We start from the raw sequence: 20,509 nt of genomic DNA, 5'->3' as shown, positions 1-20,509 counted from the left end.
TAAGTGCTGGTGGGGGTCAGAAGGAGCAAGTCAGAGCAATGACATTGGGCTTAACCACCCCAGTTTGGAGCTGCATTTAATCATAAATACATGGTTATCTGATGACATTTGCATTTTCAAGTTCATGAGATCTTTTCAGTTCTAAATTTATGTCGAATCCCGGCTCCACCACTTGTTAGCTGTGTGACCTTGGGCAAGCCACTTAACTTCTCTGTGCCTCAGTTCCCTCATCTGTAAAATGGAGATGAAGACTGTGAGCCCCACATGGGACAACCTGATCACCTTGTATCCCCCCAGCGCTTAGAACAGTGCTTCGCACATAGTTAAGCACTTAACAAATGCCATCATTATTATTATTATGTTTCTGAAACTTTCAATGACTTGAATGTGACTTTGTGAATGCAGTCTCCAAATAACGTTAAATGGGTAATGCTTCTGCTTTTCCAGAGATGTGAAGAAGGTAAGGAGAACTGGGAAAGGGGAACAGAGGGATTAATAATCACCTCTTGGTTAATCATCATTATCTTCTATGATTGCTAGTATTTGATATGCTGTTTCTTCCACGAAAGTTAATAATTCATGCCCGGATGATGCCAAAGGGAGGCTTTAAATCTAGTCCCTTAGCAGATTAAGTTCATCAGTGTGCCTTCCCTAGGACTCAGTAGAGATGAAAGATGGACTTGTTGTTTTTAGTCATTAGCCGGATTTGGCTTCTCTTTTCTTTTCCCTCTCACTCTCCTTTGCTTGGAGTTAGCTGTTGGTAGCACACGTCTGTTTAAATGGGTGTTGTTTGAGTTTTGGAAAGAGTTTATACCTGGCAAGACCCACCATAATCTGAAAGAGCGGTTGGCATTCTAGAACAGGTTGGGATAATTATCTCGTCTGGGAGGCCACTTTTCAACGTCCCAAGCGTGTGGAAGACCCCCGCCGCGGACTCCGCTCTGCCAGGGCGAGAGCGGGAGGTTAAGAGGTGGGAACGCAGCCCACTTGGAGCGGGCCCCTCCTGGGCTCCGTGCCTGCTGCAGATGCTGGCGGCGGCGGCAAGCCTTGCCCGCTGGGGCACTCAGACACAAAACGCAAGGTTACCGACTCTCCGGGAGGAGACGCGGGAGCAGCAGGGAGCACTTAGATGGGAGTGCAGCCACTACCACGAGGCATTTCGGAACCTGGAACCGGCCTACGGGGCATATTTTGCCTACCCTTCTTCTGGAATCTTGTGGATCTGTGGACTGTGGGTTGGGATGGCTGGGCAGGTCGGGTTTGACATTTTTGATATACATCAAAATTATCTGTATATCAATGTATTTATTTATAATATGTAAATATACATACATTTTTTTTCTTGAGCTTTCCCTGAGTGGATTTTGCTAAAAGATGAATTGGTCTTAGGTGCTGGAAAATTTTCTTTTATAATTAGGCCCATTTACATTGGAAAAAGTAGATATATATAAAACATATTTGTTACTCTATTTATTTATTTTACTTGTACATATCCCTTTTATACTGTGAGCCCATTGTTGGGTAGGGACTGTCTCTATGTGTTGCCAATTTGTATTTCCCAAGCGCTTAGTACAGTGCTCTGCACATAGTAAGCGCTCAATAAATACGATTGATGATGATGATAAAACTCCTTCAGTTTTGCTCTTTGTTTAGCTTGGTTTTAAACTTTGGCCTCCTTTTGCGGGGGAAAAATAGTAGATCAAATATGTGTACAGAATCTACTGCCCTACAAACCTTAATAATGATAATAATAATAATGATGGCATTTATTAAGCGCTTACGATGTGCAAAGCACTGTCCTAAGTGCTGGGGAGGTTACAAGGCAATCAGGTTGTCCCACAGGGGTCTTCATCCCCATTTTACAGATGAGATAACTGAGGCCCAGAGAAGTTAAGTGACTTGCCCAAAGTCATAGCTGACAATTGGCAGAGTCTGGATTTGAACCCAAGACCTCTGACTCCAAAGCCCGTGCTCTTTCCACTGAGCCATGCTGCTAAGGGATTCTTGTGTTTGCTCTCCCTGAAAGAGCCCGGGCTTGGGAGTCAGAGGTCATGGGTTCTAATCCCGGCTCCACCACTTGTCAGATGTGTGACTTTGGGCAAGTCACTTAACTTCTCTGGGCCCCAGTTACCTCATCTGTAAAATGGGGATTAAGATTGTGAGCCCCATGTGGGACAACGTGATTACCTTGTATCCCCCCAGCGCTTAGAACGGTGCTTGGCACATAGTATGTGCTTAACAAATGCCACTGTCATTATTATTATTATAATTATTCCCAGTTTAAGGGTCAGGGGTTCACAGGGTAACACATATTAACCCCTTTAAGGGGAGCTGTGCCTCTGGGCAAGAAAATAATACCAAATTTGGGGTTGTAGGGCATTAGGAGCAGAAATAATAATAATAATAATAATTGTGGTATTTGTTAAGCGCTTACTATGTGCCAAACACTGTTCTAAGTACTGGGGTAGATTCAAGATAATCAGGTTGACACAGTCCCTGTCCTATCTCACGCGGAGCTCATAGTCTTAAACCCCATTTTGCAGACAAAGTACTGAGGCACAGAGAAGTTAAGTGATTTGCCCATGGTCACACAGCAGACAAGTGGCGGATCTGGGATTAGAACCCAGGTCTTCTGTGGTCTTGCCACTGGGCCATGCTGCTTCTCTTAAGAAGCCAACATCAGATGATTGCCTAGTTTATAGATTGCCATCCAAAATGAAGGCAGGTTCTTCAAACTAAAAGTGGAGCGGAGTCAAGTTGTCAGAGGGAAGTACGTTATGAACAACAAGTGGCCAAAAAGGACGCACTCTTCATTTTCCCACTTGTTGGTAATTCCTCAAGGAAGAAAATATTTCTTCTAGTTACCGTTTCTGTTCTTTGTGGAGGACCATTTGTTTCCATTCACTGACTTCAGAAAAGCAAGAACAACTTCAAGATTTGAGGCTTGGCCTTCTCCTCCCTACGCCACCCCCTCAATAGTAATGAAGATAATTCCACTTTAGAAAACAATCCGGTCTCTCCAACTGTTATGTTTTTCAAGGTAGATCAAATTTGGATTCAGTAGGGCACTGTTTCTGACACATTTAGAAAGTCCTTGCAGTTTAAAGGTAACAAACAACATTTTCAGAATGGTCTCAGTACTTTTGAATAAAATCTATTTCAAGGGCAGTTTATTTACACTCTCCTTCCAATAAGTGCCTCTCTTCCCCACCTGATGTTCTCCCCTACCCCCATTTTAAAAGATAAATGGCTCTTCATAGTGTGGGCTTGGTTGTAGTAGTTGATCAGCAAGGTTAAAGTAGGAGGGGGAAAGGTGATTGAGTGTCTAAAAGCCAATGGTTTGTTTGATATAGAGGTGAATGAATTGGAGATTTTTGTGGAGTGAGATTTGGATTGAGTGGTTTTTTTTTTTTAGAAAAATGGTCTGGGCAGTTTGGACTGGAGTGAGGAGAGACAGGAGGCAGGTCAGTCAGCGAGGTGGCAGGTGCAGTAGTCAAGGCAGGATATGATAAGTGCTTGGATCAATATGATAGCAGTTTGGAGAGGAAAGGTTGGATTCTAGAGATGTTGTGAAGATAAAGCCAACAGGATTTGGTGACAGGTTGGATCTGGAGGTTGATTGAGAGAGATGCCAAGGGGGGATCAATCAATCAATCAATCATATTTATTGAGCGCTTACTATGTGCAGAGCACTGTACTAAGCGCTTGGGAAGTACAAATTGGATGCCAAGGCTAATGCCAAGGGGGGGCTTGTGAGACTGGGAGGATGGTGGTGGTGTCTACAATGACACTATGCCACTCCTAAATCAACACTGAACTACCTAGGAGAAATTGTATTTATTTTCAACTATTTTAGTATTTATTAAGAACATACTATAAGCGATAGGGTAGATACAAAATAATAAGTTCAACTACAGTCCCTTCCCCCAAGTAACTTCAAATTTAGAGGAAAAGAAGGCACTTTCCGTTATTTTATCCCCTCCTGCACCTGCAGCGCTAACTGGGCTTTTTATTAGTGTTGCTTATACAGCACTAGAAATCATGTTTTTCAGGCTAAACCTGTTAGAAACTCATTCCATCCCCCTGAACTAAATTTCTTGTTCATTTTAACCCCTGTTTCCTCCCACATTCCAAGTAGAGCAGTCCTGGAAGGAGGCCTTTCCTTCTTCGGGTGGGGGAACTTTTCAGCTTCAGTCAATTCAGACATTTCAGTGTTGAAAGATCTCTGCCTCTCCTGTCATGTCCTACCCTCTTGTCTTAATGCTGTTGAGTCATTGCCATGGCCATGGCCGCATCTCTTCCAGAACGCCCCTCTCTCCATCTGCAGTCATTCTGGTAGTGTATCCGTAGAATTTTCTTGGTAAAAATACAGAAGTGGTTTATCACTGCCTTCTTCCCCGCAGTAAACTTAAGTCTCCACCCTTGACTCTCTCCCATGCTGCTGCTGCCCAGTACAGGTGAGTTTTGACTTGTAGTGGATTGCCTTCCACTTGCTAGCCACTGCCCAAGCTAGGAATGGAATGTGTACTCCTCGGCTTGGCTCTTCCTCCTGTAGTTGAGACTGGTATTTTATTTTATTTATTTTATTTTACTTGTACATATTTTATTTTACTTGTACATATCTATTCTATTTATTTTATTTTGTTAGTATGTTTGGTTTTGTTCTCTGTCTCCCCCTTTTAGACTGTGAGCCCGCTGTTGGGTAGGGACTGTCTCTATGTTTTGCCAACTTGTACTTCCCAAGTGCTTAGTACAGTGCTCTGCACACAGTAAGCGCTCAATAAATACGATTGATTGATTGATTGGTAGAGTACTGGAAATTCCCCAGGTGTGATCCTGAGAGTGGGTCCAGACCTTTAGACAGTAATTAAGATGAAACATGAATTGAAGAAGCAGTTGTAATCCAGTTTAATTCAGCACAACTGCAAGTCATTTCTGTTTTCTTGACCACCTTAAAGCATGAAATATCTCACTTGAGAAGACAAAAATCTGGTCAAAATCTTGATGTCTGAGCTAATTGGGAATGAGGCTGGCTAATTCAGATAACCAAGCCCCATTTTTTTTTTCCCAGTTATTTTGGGCAGTGCTTGCCCAGCTGTAGGAATAGATGTTGGGCTGTTTCAAGGTATAATAATAATTGTGGTGCTTGTTAAGCACTACATGTGTCAAGCACGCTACTTAGCGCTAGAGTAGATGCAAGGTAGCTCACAGTTAAGTAGGAGGGAGAACAGGCATTGAACCCCAGTTTTGCAGATGAGGAGGCAGAGAGAAGTTGTGACTTGTTTAACGTCACACAGCAGGCAAATGGTAGAACCAGGACAAGAAACAAGTACTCTTTTCACTAGGGCCATGCCGCTTTTTCCTCTGGGGGCTTGGAGGTCCAGAGGCAGTGATTCTCGACTGCCTGGCCCTTGCCGTCAACTTCCTCGCTTGCAAATGGCTCCAGAGAATCTAACAGAGCCCCATCCAGCCCATTACTAGCCAGAAGCCACCTAGAGAGGAACTAGAAGTTTCCATAGCTAGTATCTCCGATCTAACAAATACCATCATTATTATTAAAGTGTTTTCTCAGGTGAACGATCTGTGAGATTCAAATGTGAAAGTACAGAGGGGTCTCCCCATGTTTTTCTTCCTCACCATCCCTTCAGAAGTCTCTGGTAGTGAACTAAGTAAGAAAAAAGTATTGGCAATTTTTAGGATCTAATTTGGAATCCTTTGGTTTAGGGCTGTTTTGGTGGGGGGATGGGGTGGGGAAGGTTATTAAGTACTCAATGCAGTGTTCTGTGCTCAGGTAGTTCCACTGATTAATGAGGGATTGAAAAAAGGGTGGCATGGACCTGAAATCTAGTTATTCCACTCTTTTCTTTTTTAATTTTTACCATTATTCTAATTTTCGGTTCAAAATGGAAAGAAAGGCCATAATATGTACCAAGAATGTGCCTATAAAACACGGCACACGAACCTTTGGGAACTACTCACACTGTACCTTTTCCAAGGAAATGATTGTTTCTCCCCCTTCCCATGGGATTTTTACAAGTGGGAAAAGAGTCTGAATTGTTCATGTATTTTCTGTAAAGTCAGGAGAAGCAACCCCCCCCCCCCCCACTTAGTTTCACTGGCGGTAATGAGGGGAAAATGTTTTAAGTTGGCATTATTCCTGTAGTCCATACAAAAATATACCATGCTCTCCCTCTCTGTATTTGACTCCCTCCGGGATCGCTTATAACTGTCAACAAAATATTATGTATCTTCAAGGACGGCTGGGTGTTGAGGCCCACTTTTAGCTCTCCACTTCCTTCTGCTTGGCTTCCGTGTTCCAGTTCAGTATTTATTTGATCAAAAACAAAAGAGGGTTTGCTTCCTGCACTGGCACAGAGAAAGGTCCCCCAGGACTAGCTTTTGTCTCAGTAATTGGAGCAGAAGCTAAAGTTGGTTAATTTCAAAGCTGTGGCACACACTCTGCTAGTTGGGAAGATTCAGAGCCCAGACATGGTTGCACAGTGTTGGGTTTAAAACTGATAAATTGGAACCGCCAAATGATTTCTGAAAATTATAACAGGAAGGTGGCATCCAGTACAGCCCTAGGTAGGAGCGTCGAATTTTAGCAGAGTCAGTTGAAATAAAAAACAAAAAAGAAAGCTCTTTAGTTTCACAGAACTCAGCTGACATTTGCACCTCAGTAACATTTGTTTAGCTCTGTCACAATGGAAAATAACAAATTAATTTTTGTGTTAATGTGACAAATGCAGTTTTTCGGCGTGTGGGAAAGATGATGTGTCATTCCAGTCATTCGTTTTGATAAAATTTTTAGGAAAGAGCCTGAGACCCTCATATTTTTTTCTAATATTGACATAGGCACTTGATTGACCAAAGTTCTAGTTCATACTAAGTTAATAATAGCAGTGCTTGTTGGTAAGGATCTATATTTTAACAAATAGTTCTTCCTTGTAAAATATTCCAGAAAACAGTGAAACTAGAACTAGATTAATCGATTCTAAGTAGAACAGTTCAGCATGATAAATATGTTACTATTGAAATGGAATGACAAAATGTGGTTAAAATGGTGTATTATTTGCAAGTTCCTTCATCATGGAGTGTTTCACGTATGTGAAACAAAGTGCATTTGCTTTAGCGTTTTGTGGCTTTTCTTTCTGAAGGTGGGGTGGGCCGTTTCTCGATTTTTCTCTGGGTTTCTGCACTGTAATGATGGCACCATCACCTGACTGCTAGAATATACTGGCCTGACTTTAATCATCGGGTGGCTGGCTTTTAGCATGGCTTCTTCTCTGCTGGTTTACATCCCTTCCCGTAATTGCACAGTTGTTTGCTGCATTGAATTTCTATTGGTGTTAATGGGGAAAAACCCCCCTAAATATAACCTTTAGATTTCATTTAGTGCTTCTAGATAGATGTATATGTAATCCACTTTCAAAAATCCTTTCCCTAGCTGACAATTTTATCATTAGTAAGGATATTACTATCTATGGCTTAAACATAATATATTTTTGCCTAAAAATTACACAGAGAAATGGCAGTTGAGGGGAACATATGTTAATAAAGAAACAGCATTTTCTTGTCACTGACAGTTTCATTGGCTGTATATTCCTGGAATGCAAATAACCTCTGTTCCACACTATAATTATTCTGAATAGTTATTTAAAGAGCATCTAAATCTTTTAACAACTATGAGACCTAACAGCTAAATGCTGAATTAAAATGTTTTCTCTGAAGCGAAGGATAAGATCTGGGTTGGAAAGCGTTAGTCCTGGGTGTAGAGAATCTATGCGTTCTTGTAAGTCTAAAATGGCAGAATCCGCTCGCTGCTGTATTAAAATCTTTTTTAACTTCCATTTATTTTAGCATCATGGCATGTGCAGATTCCTGCTGCTCAGTTAAGGGAATAGCTTCACAACTGGTGTTACAATCTGTGGCTACAGCATTGCATCAGAATGCAGCAAATGCATTTTCCACATTAACTAAACATGACAGCTGAAGCGATTATTAACCATGCAAGATGTCGGAAGTCATCAAAAATTCACATCAGAGTAATTGCAGTGGCTTGGGAGGGGAAAAAAAAAGTAGCCCATCTTTCCTTGCCTACATGTTGTCTCTCCCCCGCTTAAATTTTTACTTGGTACAGTCCGTTAACAATAAAATATCCTTCTGTAGCCCATAAACTGTTACTCTCATCAGTTACTGCTTTGAAACTGATGACTGACTGCTCAGAACCTGAATACGGCAGCATGGAAAAAAATGATGAAATGCTTCATAGACTGTGGTGGTCAGCTTTTGCGGGGAATCTTGCATTCTCATTGTCTTGCAGGACTCTTCACTGCCTCAGCCATTTCAGGACTTGCAGGTTTTTTTCTGGTTTAAAATATATATATATATATTTATAATATATTTATATATTAATATATATACATATGTATATTTATAAAGAGGGGTAGGTAAGAGGTTTAGAAGCCCAGATAGAAGGCATTGAAGAGTTGCCGTGACAGACAGCAGTGACAGGTTTGTAACTCTGCAGTTCAATGATCTACAGGTAGGATTGTCTACATTTTGGAAATAAACGAAGATAAATGCCTGCTGGTAAATAGCTTGACAGTTTTGTTGCTCTCGTTGCTCTCAAAGACAAATTCTTGGGGTTCTTAAATTTTTGCAAGAAATTGTGAAATGGGTGGCTCATTTTATAAGAAAAGCACTTTGGTTTGGAGAAACTGTCAAACGTGTGCCTTTCTAGTCTAATATTTCTCTCTTTTGAACAGCTCTAGGGTGGGGCAGTATGGTGTCTGCCATAGGATTAAACATCTGTTTGCCTTCTTTAAATCTTCCTTGACTTCTACTCTTGAATTTAAGTGACCAGAATGAACTTCGGCTATTTCATTGTATCTGTGGTGTGAACAGACAATTCTTGTCCTGAAGAGAGGAATGTGAAATCTTTTTTTTTTATTTCATAAGACAAATACGCTTCCCCAAGATTTCCTATATAAATAAAATAAGGAGTCTTTACAAAGAAATGAGGAATTTGTGTCTGGTATTTATGAGAAACTCTTGACGTGAACATACGTTTTAGGCTTTGATTTCTGAACAGGCAAGGCAGTAATCCAGGAGATTTAAATAGAAAATAGTGTTACCCTTTGGAAATTGCGTGGTTGAGAGAAATGCTTTTTTTTCGTTTTGTAAAATCAGCCTCCATTACCCATAAATCAGGTCTTTTAAATGTTCAGTTTCGTTGTTCTTGAAGTGGGATTTGTGCAAAATATAGCCAAAACTTCCAAAGTTTTGTAAGCAACAGCTAGTTGGAAATACAGTGATAAACGTCTGAATCCCTTTGAGACATATGATGAATCTTTGAGGTGAAATGCCTAATAAGTAAGAACTCTCTTTTCCTTTTCAGATGAGGAGTAGAAGTAAAGCTTTTCACCCCCAGGGTTCTATTCGTTGTTTGGCGCATGGCGAGTTCAGATCTCTTGATACTCACCTAGAAGCCTGAACTGGGGAATTACTAACCTAGTTCAGAGATTTCCTTCAGTCCATAGGTGCGACTCTGCTGGCAAATAACAATAAAAGTCTTCAGGAGATGTCAAGGGGGAAATGGGTGCACCGTTCAAGGAATAGCCAATAACTCTGGAGCTTTGGCTTTTTTTTTACGCTAAATGTAGGAAACTGTGAACAAAATGAAGCAGTTTTAAGAAATCTCACCTGGTAAACCGTTGCAAGGCATTGATTTCATAGAGCAGAGACAATGAGCTGCTTGTTTGCATTTGTGTAAAGATGGAGGAAACCTCTAACACTGACCCTGTCGGTGGGAGATGGCTCAATTATCCGTGCGTTGATACAGTTGCAAATTATTTTCCTTTGTCTGAAGTGGGTGGATGCCAGATCCTTCAACTCAGCTCCCTAATTTAACGTATGGAAAATCTCTAAGCCACCATTTTTAGCAATTAGCTTTCCCTTTACTTCAATAAAATTGTTCCTGAAAGCAGCTGGGGTGCCATTTCATTTACATTAAGTCCTATGGCCACAAGAGCTTTGTTACTGTAAAACTCGAAAAATGGAATTGTACTAGAGAAGAGTTCCTTGGCTAGGGAGGTGTGCATTCATAGGAAGAAAATGGAATCCTTTTGTCCACAGAAAGCTTTTATCTTACTTGTATTGCGGGTAGACTATACAAGGTTTAAATCTGCCTTCTTTTTGAATCAAAGTACATTTAAAAAATTCAACTGGAGAGGTGCTAAAAACCCAATAGGTTTGGCATTTCGGATCCATCAAATGTACGTTTTGTGGGTAGGTGTAGCAAAACCTAACAAACAATATTAATTACATTACTGCAGGTAGAAGATGGCAACTTGACTACAACGTTTTAATCAATTAGTGGATAATTTAAGTTGAGATGTATGCATTTATCAGTAGCTGATTGTAAGTGCTAAGCTAAAAAAATGTACATTTGGTATTAAAAGATAACCCACACGTCTTTTCCCATCCTTCACAATCAACATACTTTTCAGTCCTGAATAGGACTGCTGTATTTCCTAAGAAAAAGCTGCCATATTAGAGGGATGCAGTGCGTTACCAAAATATCCATGCAATTCGTTTTTTCAAATCTCTGGAATGGAGGAACTAACAAATTGAGGATTTTCCCCCCCCCTTTATTGTGTGGCTGATTATGCAATTTTGCTTTGACAAAATTGATAGTTTATAACTTTAAAGACACTTTTTTCCAAAGCACTTTATATTTCACCATAAGGTTAAAAATTTTATCCTTCAATTAATCAGACCCAATTCTTATTTATTCCATTGTGTAAGCATTAATTGGAGTAATTTCTGTTGTTCATTGCTATCAACTAGTAGATTTTAATTCTTTTATTTTATGAGTTATGCAAGTTTGTGATTGAGTGACTTAATCCCAAATAATTTTTATAGACCACAGATGTATTACAGACCAAACCATGAAGAATGTTTTGTACATTTTTAGTGTTCTGTTTTTTTTTTTCAAAATTAGTTAAATCCTCCATGCTACTGTTTTCTAATCAGATTTGAATTTGATAGGAAATTTCCAGCAGTCATTCTAGGTCTCATTGTACTGGGTGGTGTTCATTTTAAGAGATGCTGCTATATGTGACTAATAAGGACTTGAAAATGGAAGGTAGAAGCATTTTTTGCAACCCCCTTTTGATTGAAGCGGAAGGTTAATTTGAACTTTAAAACATAGAATTGACTGGTAAATATTTTATCTAACAAACTGGAAGTGGCCGTCAGACCTCATATTTGAACCGTGAATTCTCGATCTGCCCGACTGTAGAATAATTTGACTGAGTTTAGGTTTTTCAAGGGCGACTGAAGATGGTACTCATTCGTTGAATTTCCCTTCTCGAGCCTCTTCATTCTGCAGTACCTTTAAGGATGTTCTTCTAGGTGGCTGAGATAGACACACCCATTCTTCATTTCCCTTTTTGCCATCTTGGACGTGACTTTTCGCAGCTCCGATAGATGCTGCTGTCTTGTTAACTGATACGGAGTTGACCCGGCGAAAAGCGTGGAGAATTGAGGAGGTGCTTTTCACGAGGGAACAATGAATTGTAATTTTGAGATATCACAGCATCCAACTGATGAGACACCTTAGATTACAGTGACATGGTGGCATAATACAGACAATAAAGCGCACTGCCGAGTTTACCAGGAAAGGTTTGAAAGTTCTAAGATGGCAGAGGAAAAGCTAGTAAAATGGCGTCATGAGTAAAATTAGGTGAACGGTTGATTTCATGAGTTTTTCTGTGAAGTTTAAAGACACGGACGTAGCAGTGTGAAGCCCCTTTTCTGCCACAGAATACTGATTTTATGATCAATTTTATCTCTACGATCTTGCTTAAAGTAAATGATGCAGATTGTAGTCAGAATAGAAACTTCCAGTAAAGTGAGTGAATGTGCCTTGTTTAGTGCTTTCTTGCTCAGGTTCCCTCATTTGCAGCCCACACTGGCTCTGAAAACCTTTGAAGACTATCGTGTGCATTTCTCTGATCCAGGAAAAAACTAACGTCCCCAATTGGTTCGGCATTTTATTCTGGCTAACTGGATTTTTCAAAGTTATATAGGCTGTACAAAATGGTTGTCGGGGGTGGGTTGAAAGTTTGGACCGTTTCAAAAATATTCCTTTAAATCCCTGGTAATTTAGAATTCCGTTGTAATTTATAGTCTTTAAAAGTGCTAAAAGATACTAAGTACTGTACAAGGTCTGAAAACACTAAAACTGCCAATTTACAAATATGCATCACTCTCCATTTCTGGGCTTCCATTTTGGCTTATTTGCTTTCTCTTTAGGTTTGGTTTTCCAATACTGAAAAGATCACCGCACATCAGATAAATGGTTTCTGTTTTGAAGAAATTGATTAAGCTTTGGAAAAATCGGTTTGACTAGCCGCACTGGCCATTCATTCATTCAGTTGTATTCATTAAGTGCTCACGGTGTGCAGAGCACTGTACTAAGCTCCTGGAAAAGTACAATGCCGCAATAGAGTGACAATCCCTGCCCACAATGAGCTCTCAGTCTAGAGGAGGGGAGACAGACCTCAATAAAAATAAATAAAATTACAGATATATACATAAGTGCTGTGGGGCAGGGAGAGAGGGGAAGAGCAAAGGCTACAAGTCAGTATGAGGCAGATGGGAGTGGGAGATGAGGAAAAGTGGGACTTAGTCTGGGAAGGTCTCCGAGTGGAGATGTGCCTTCATACTTGATGGACTCATTCTCTATTACCCCAGAAATTAACAGAGCATTTTAGGAATAGTTTGGTTTGAAATGAAAATGTATAATTATATTTTTTCAAATACTAAGGTAAACTCTGCAAGCAGGGCTATTTAGGCAACATGGCATAGGAGAATGAAGATGAGATTGGGATCAGAAGACCTGAGTTTTAGTCCCAGCTTCACCACTGACTTGCTCAGTGTCCTTGGGCAAGTTATTTAAGCTCTCTCTGAGCCTCAGTTTCCTCATCTGGGAATAAATGCCTGTAAGCCCCATGTGGGACAGGAGCTGCATCTGGTTTGATCATCTTGTATCTATCCAGTGATTAGCACATTGCTTGGCACTTAATAAATTCCTTCATTATGAATGTTTCAATGGTGTTAAGAAGCTAAAATGATAACACTAGAAGGTAAATCATCGTGAAGGCAACAGAAGGAATGAGGACTGAGGGGGGAGGACATCCATGGAATAGAGTTCATGGACCTAGTAGTTTTTACCAGTAGGCAGTCATTTGACAGGTATATAATCAGGATTTTCAGATTTTAAAAATTTCTGTTTCTTCTGCTGAGTATAGACAATATCAAAAATGTTCAGCAGGTCTGTATTTGGAATTGTCAACCCCACTTGGTGTTGTTTCTAATTGCCAGTCTAGTTAAGCAGTATTTTGCATTTTCCATACTAATTGGTGGCAGTGAAATATAATGCAAATATGTCTTTATGTCTTTGCAAGTTTTAAAAATAAACCTATATAAAGATAGATTTTAGTATGACAAATTTCAAATTTGATCTAGAAAAGAAATAACTTTTGTGTGGTGTTTGAAATTATATAAAGTTTCAAGTCCAGATTACAACAATGGTCTGTATTAGTGACCCAGTTTTGTGGGTGAAGGTCTTAGGTTCAGTGAAAATGAAGGAAACTCATTCTACCCTGTGCATTCAACGTTCATTCTAGGTGGTCCCATTAAAAATCTCTGTGATGCTTAATTTCAGGTCTCAAACTGTTTTTGTTTCTCCTTGTTACCAGGAGTTGATATTGAGGGAGAAAAATATGCATGATTTCCTACCCATTGAACTTCTAGTCTCTCTGAAAATTTAAATATGTGGAAGTCTCTATTTTTGAGACCTTAATCTTTGGAAGTTAAAGGACCAAGAATGGTTGAGGTTGGGGTAAGGAGGAATCTGGAGCTAAATACAAGTTAAGGGAGGGGGCAGTTTAATCCAAAGATAAATGGTTTAGGCGAAAAGAAGCAGAATTTAAATGACTGCTGGTTTTAATTAGGGTTTTGATGCTCATAATCAAAAATGGCTAAAATACCCCAATGCTTTTGATGAGTGTGAGCTATTTCACTCTCCAGTGAAAACACAAATATCTGTTTCAGTTTGTTTTAGTGAACAAAACATCTGAATCAAATGTCGGACACAGTGGCTACAAAATTAATTTGGAAAAAAAAATCCAAGTCACTGCTTTTAAAATTTGCGTGCCTAAAAATGAAATCTATATCTACTTCTCTAATGAGTTGTTATATATGTAAGAATATGTATATACACACACACACAAATATATGTATATATACATATACTACGTATATATAGTTCTATAGTTAAAAATGAAATCTATATCTACTTCTCTGAGTCGTTATATATGTAAGAATATGTATACACACACACAAATATATGTATATATACATATACTACGTATATATAGTTCTATAGTTAAAGTTAAAACAGCTATCTATCTCCCCCCCCCTTCTCCTTTTTTGGTGGAAAACAATTTTTACAAAATTAAATTGAGACTTCCTGATCAGTAATTTAAATGAAATTGATGTATGTAAAATCCACCCTGTCAGTAATTTGGGCACATAACTACGGTTCTTTGGCTTTTCCATAGTTATGGGGAGGAAAAGTCAGTATCTTTTAAAACAAAGTTGGAAAGAAAAATAGTAAGAAAATAATCTGTCCTGTTACGGAGGAAGCACTATACAAATATATTTGAAAAAAAAACCCGATACAAGTATAAAAGGATGGTGATTAAAAGGAATAAAATGTGAAAATATATGAAACAAAGCAGTACTAAATTAGAAGAAGCCAAAATCAAGCTGAGACATGCTTTTCATTGACAACAAATAATGATTTATGTTCATAGAGTGTCAGCATGAGCATTGCAGCATAGTTGGAAGAGTTGTGTTTTTTGGCTGCAGTGGAAATGAATGATACCGTGCACCGGCAGGGAATACATATGATAATGTCGGTTCCTAAATATTTTCCTGGATAAGAAGAGTTTTTCTTCCATTCCTTGTGATTGGGGGATTTAAATGGAGCTACTCTAAAACGCAGCTGTAAACCATACCAGAAGCAAATGCCTGCCTAGGCACCCCCATTCCCTTCCCTATACCACATTGAATGAACAAGGAAGGGGAAGGTCAGATAGTGTTGGGGGAGAAGAGAGTTCTTTATTGCTGATTTCTGGTGCAAGGCATTTGTGAACCCATTGCACTTAAGATTTTAGGTGGCTGAGTTATACCAGGAACAGTTGTGGAAATTCTCAAGTGCACAACAGGTGACTTTAACGCCCAAAGTGGGATACAAATCCATTTTAATGAGGGAGTCCAGTTCTTGTCTTCTCCAAGTTTTCCCTTTTGTTTATAAGTTCTTCATACTCTGTTCTCCCTCAGGTGCCTAGTCCAAGGCCCAAAACAGTGGGCGCTCAACACACGTTGTAGGTGAGATGTCAGTGATGGGACCAATTGCTCACTGAATATTTGATCCCTTTTGGCTTCTTCTAGCTCCAAGCCTACTACAGTTCACCGTATTTTGCATTTTCAAACACATTAACTTGTTTCGGAGGGGTCGGGGGCCATAGGATGGCATCTGTAGCACTATTACACATAAGCAGAGTTTCCTGGGAGCTACTGGATCTTTAAGGTCCTCCATTCCATAGGACCCACTCTGCCTGTGCAAATGCACTGCTTAGATGTGGCAAATATCCCTTGACTCTTAACCCTTATCTCCTCAGATGCATCCTGAATGCCTGAATGAATTCGAGGGCTGTATTGTGGGGTTCAGCTCAGGCTGGACTCTGGAATTAAGGCCATCCGGGTCTCAAACAGCCTTTGCCATGTTATGAATTATGAGTCTATTTTTGTATCACTTGTTGAAAAAGAAGTGATACCACCAAATGTCCTATGTCACTGTATTTCTCCCCAGCCCCTCCCATCGAATGCTAAGTTGCTGACAAAGTCAGTTGGTAGACAGCATTCGTAAATGCCCACAAGCTCTGCCTGTCTTGGAGTTTCTCTCCTCATTTGTTAGAGGCTATTGGGAGGGGAAAAAAATCTTCAAAAGCTGCCACACAAGCAGATGTAGAAAAGCCGGCATTGAAATTCCTTAGAAAATATTAGGTATTAGGCTAAAGTAGTTCACATGGTCTAAGGAGTAAAGCAATCAGTGGTATTTATTGAGCACCTCAGAGAGTACAGTGTAACAGAGTTGGTAGACATCTTCACTGCCCACAACAAGCTTACAGTCTAGAGGGAGAGACCCAAAGAAGAGCCCTAAATTTGCCCTGGTTGGCGTCATCAGATGGAACTCAATGCCTGCTTCTGCTCACCCTACGAGGGGCTACAAATGGTGTTCCCCTTGCTGCTGTGGAAATTCTTGGGGAACGCGAGACCACCCTAAGAGTCAGAGTGGGGTGTGATACCTCGGCCCGAATGATCCCGATTGGGCCGTAATGACGACCCCAAGTTCGCCCCATAGGCCACGCTCTGTTCCGTTACGGTTGGGAATTTCCAGAAACTGCACGGGACATTGAGCCTTGCCACCGTAGCAGGGAGAGGAGGGTAGTTCAGTCTCGGACCAAACAAGCGCCATATTCTAGCGCTGCAGTCTGTTACCTGGAGCTCCGATAGACTGAACCGGCAAATGGCGGAGCTCCGCTTTCATTCTTGTAGCATCTGCTGCCACCTGCTGAATATGAACTCTTAAGCTTTTGCATATCGGCACAGCAGGAAATCGCACTACAACGTTAAAAAATATAATATAGACAATATATGTCAGTGACGCCAGGAAAACACTGCCGCAGGAATATTTTCTGTCGGAAGCAGAAGCAGAGTATTTTTCATTTTCAGGGGGGCCAGAAAAGGAATGAATGAGCTTTTAAAATACACGAGAAAAGAGTAAAACAAGATTCAAGCCGACACACTGTTCTGTCTTGCTTTAGGAACAGGTATGAGATCACCGTTGTAAGGGAAGCGCGACAGTAAGATCAAATAAAAAAATATGTGCAGTAGATCCACTTTGGGCGACTGGCATTGATTCTCATTTTTTCCTCTTTCTATATGTTGTGTCCTCTGAAGTCAAGTGGGGAATTTCAGGCTCTGGGAAATGTTCATCCTTTTGAGTTTCTCCTCTCCTCAGTCAGTTTTATCAATAATGAAAATCTCTTCCCATTTGAAAAAGTCGTGGAGGACTTCCCTGTGTAAACACAAGGAGCTAATGAAAGTGTTGTCCCTGATTTATGATAAGCTCGATAACTTTTCCTGTGCCAGCCAAGATTTCCAGGGTGACTCTGGAAACGATATCTCCACTTCAGTCTCCTTGTGGTTGAATAGTTGTTTTTCTTTTCTCAATTTCACCAAGGAAGTGAAGATTTCTGCGAAGGCCTCATATCCAGATCTTCTGTTCTGATGAAAGAAAGTGGCTCTTTTTTCCAAAGGCCAGGTTTGCTGGATGATCTAATAAAGGTGTAATCGACTCTTATCTTCGTAGAAATCGGCCACTTGGCATTTCTCCAGCCTGCTAACTAGGAAACTTGTAGCCAGTTATCTGTATTACTTATTGAATTTTCTGCTTGGTTATCTCTGTTCTGTTAAAGGTTTATTGATGACTTTTTTAAGCCCTTTTATTATGTAAGGAAAACCCATCCTAACCATCTACCAAGGGGCTTTTTACATCTTCTGAACACCTGTAGCAATGTGATGGGGTGATTGCCTCATGACCCTCCCTTTTTTCAAAAATGGTATTCATTAAACACTTACTGTGTTCGAGGCACTGCACTAAGTGCTGCGGCAGATACAAGATAATAGGGATGGACACAGTCCCTGTCCCACACGGGGCTCACAGTCTTAATCCCCATTCTAAAGATGAGGTAACTGAGATACAGAGAAGTAAAGTGATCTGCCCAGAGTCTTATAGTGGGCAGGTGGTGAAGCTGAGATTAGAATTCACGTCCATCCGACTCCTGTCCGTACTCTACCCACTAGATTTATGGGGAGCCCATTCAGAGTTCTGGCTGCTAACTGATTCTTCTCATGGAAGTTGGACATTTTCAGGGCCCCTGCAAACATGAGCAGCTCCCACAGTGCCCAGACCTATGCGATCGGGGCTTAGCGAGCTCTTCATTGATATATCTTACATAACTCTGAGTACGGGGCTTCTAGTTCTGAGTCCATATTGGAGCATGTAGGAATTGTGCTCCTCCCACCCTCCCACCTTATTCATGTTTGCTAAGATGGGGGAAGAGATGGAAAAGGAAACCTGACTCAGAACTTTGTGCCCAGTGGTTCTCAAACAACTTGGCCAGGCTTTGGTCCATCTTCAAAGTTTCAAGACTACGCAAATATCGACATGGACATCAAAGGCAGGTTTTCAGTCCTTTTAAATATTTTAGAACAATTTTTTAAGACATTCAGAGGCATTTCTCATGGTTACAGGCCCACGGACAAGACTCATTTACTTTAAAGAGAACGAGGGGTGGGTAAATCAGCAATAGTTTTTTCTCTTCCAATTGTGGCTCTACTGTGTCTCTGTTTATTATCAATCAGTGGTATTTACTTAGCACTTACTCTGTCCAGAGCACTGTTCTAAGTGCTTGGGAGTGTATAATACAATAGAATTAGCAGACACGTTCCTGCCTGTAGCCAGTAGGGAAAGATGAACTGATAACTTTTTTTAAGGAGCAAGGGAAACAAATGGAAATTCTGCCAAAATGGTACTTGTCACTGTGCATGCTCATTTCCTTTACCCCACAATAAAACATCAGTTGTTTCAGTTTTGCAGTTCCTACAGTTGTTGCCAATCCCCCTATTCATTTAGACAATTGGGATGTAACATTGAGCTTGTATCAAGTGTTTTCTGATGTCCTGAAAGCAGAATAAAAGACATTTCTTCAAGAAGCAGCATGGCTTAGAGGTAAAAAGCCCAGGCTTAGGAGTCAGAGGATCTGGGTTGTAACATCGGCTCTACCACTTGCCTGATGTGTGGCCTTGGACAAGTCACTTAACTTCTGTATGTCTCAGGTTCCTCATCTGTAAAATGGGGATTCAATACTTGTTCTCCCTTCCTCTTAGACTTTGAGCCCCATGAGGGAAAGGGACTGTGTAGCCTGATTAACTTGTATCTCCCAGTGGTTAGATAGTGCTTGGCACAAAGTGAGCACAGAATCAGTTATTAATTATTAAGCACTTACTGTATAATAATGATGGCATTTATTAAGTACTTACTATGTGCAAAGCACTGTTCTAAGCTCCGGGGAGGTTACAAGGTGATCAGGTTTTCCCATGGGGGGCTCACAGTCTTAATCCCCATTTTACAGATGAGGGAACTGAGGCACAGAGAAGTTGTGACTTACCCAAAGTCACACAGCTGGCAATTGGCAGAGCTGGGATTTGAACCCATGAAGCATACTGTATGCGGAACCCCGTACTAAGCATTTGGGAGAGTACAATGTAACTGAGTTGGTTGACACATTCCCTGTCCACAGTGAGGTTACAGTCAGACACCATAGTGAATGAATGAAGAAAAGTAGATCCTTTCTGGAGTTCCAGTGATGGCATTTCAAAGGTGAGGGTGCCAGAACAATCACACTCATACAAAGGCTTATGTTTTTACAAATATCATTTTTTTGTGCCAACATGCCATCACCTCAGGTAGAAGAGTAGAACAGGGATGCACAATATGGCTTTTAGGAGCAGTATGTAGAGATACCACATGTCTTAAAGACCACCTTCTCTCTTCCTAAAGCTCATTCTGCTCTATCCCCTCTAGTCTGTAAGCTTGTGGGCAGGGAATGTGGCTGTTATATTGTTATATCATACTCTACCCAGAGCTCAGTACAGTGTTCTGCACATATTAAGTGTTCAATAAATACAGTTGACTGGCTGACTGGCTACAGTTGGGGCCAAAATCGGAATTCTACTCCTTGAGGTGCTAAGTGTCCACAGTCTGTAAAAAAGAAGGGTAAGAATAAAGGAAAACCAGATCTTGATGTAACTACCCACAGAGTCCGAGATTTTGTATAATCTTGTTTCTCTTCAGGTACAGCCCAGATCAGATGGGGGCAGGGGAGCTATTGTAATTACTAAAGTAGGATGAGTCCTGTGGTAAAACACTACAATACATTAGTTCCGCAAATTACAGCCTTCTGTCTGCTGATTAGGGATGATTTGGGTGGCAGAGCAGGTAGAAGATTCTCTGCGAATTTCTCAACTCTTCATTAAAGTAGTATTTTTCAATCAATCAATGGTTTTATTGAGTGCTTACTGTGTCAATCGCATTTACTGAGCGCTTACTGTGTGCAGAGCACTGTACTAAGCACTTGGAAGAACACAATGCAACAGAGTGGGTAGACATGTTCACTGCCTTCTCCACCAGTTTCTTTGCTGGGGCAAGTTTACAGGAGTTTCAGAATCAGTATCTTTATGCTGGGGGACACTTCAGTTTTTACAAATATAAATTCAAGCCGAGTCATCTCACAGCAGTTGTTTA

At 40.5% G+C, this 20,509-nt stretch overlaps 1 protein-coding gene across 3 annotated transcripts in view; it reads left to right on the top strand.

Annotated features, from left to right (window-relative positions):
- The window catches only part of NUP93 (nucleoporin 93), a 103,824-nt gene that overhangs the window by 39,735 nt on the left and 43,580 nt on the right, over positions 1–20,509 (top strand). Inside the window, exon 1 of one of the 3 annotated variants that reach the window (XM_038754506.1) lies at positions 6,506–6,585. The exons of 1 other annotated variant lie outside the window; for it this stretch is intronic. The gene's annotated coding sequence lies outside the window, so the exon portion shown is untranslated. Of the gene's footprint in view, positions 1–6,505; positions 6,586–8,265; positions 8,360–20,509 lie in introns of those variants that run through there. One more of the 3 variants, XM_038754505.1, reaches the window with a different exon arrangement.

This window comes from Tachyglossus aculeatus, chromosome 11 (genome assembly GCF_015852505.1).
Source record: "Tachyglossus aculeatus isolate mTacAcu1 chromosome 11, mTacAcu1.pri, whole genome shotgun sequence".
NCBI classification, from domain to species: Eukaryota; Metazoa; Chordata; class Mammalia; order Monotremata; family Tachyglossidae; genus Tachyglossus; species Tachyglossus aculeatus.
The sequence above is the reverse complement of the archived record's forward strand: the minus strand, read 5'-3'. Positions and strand labels throughout refer to the sequence as shown.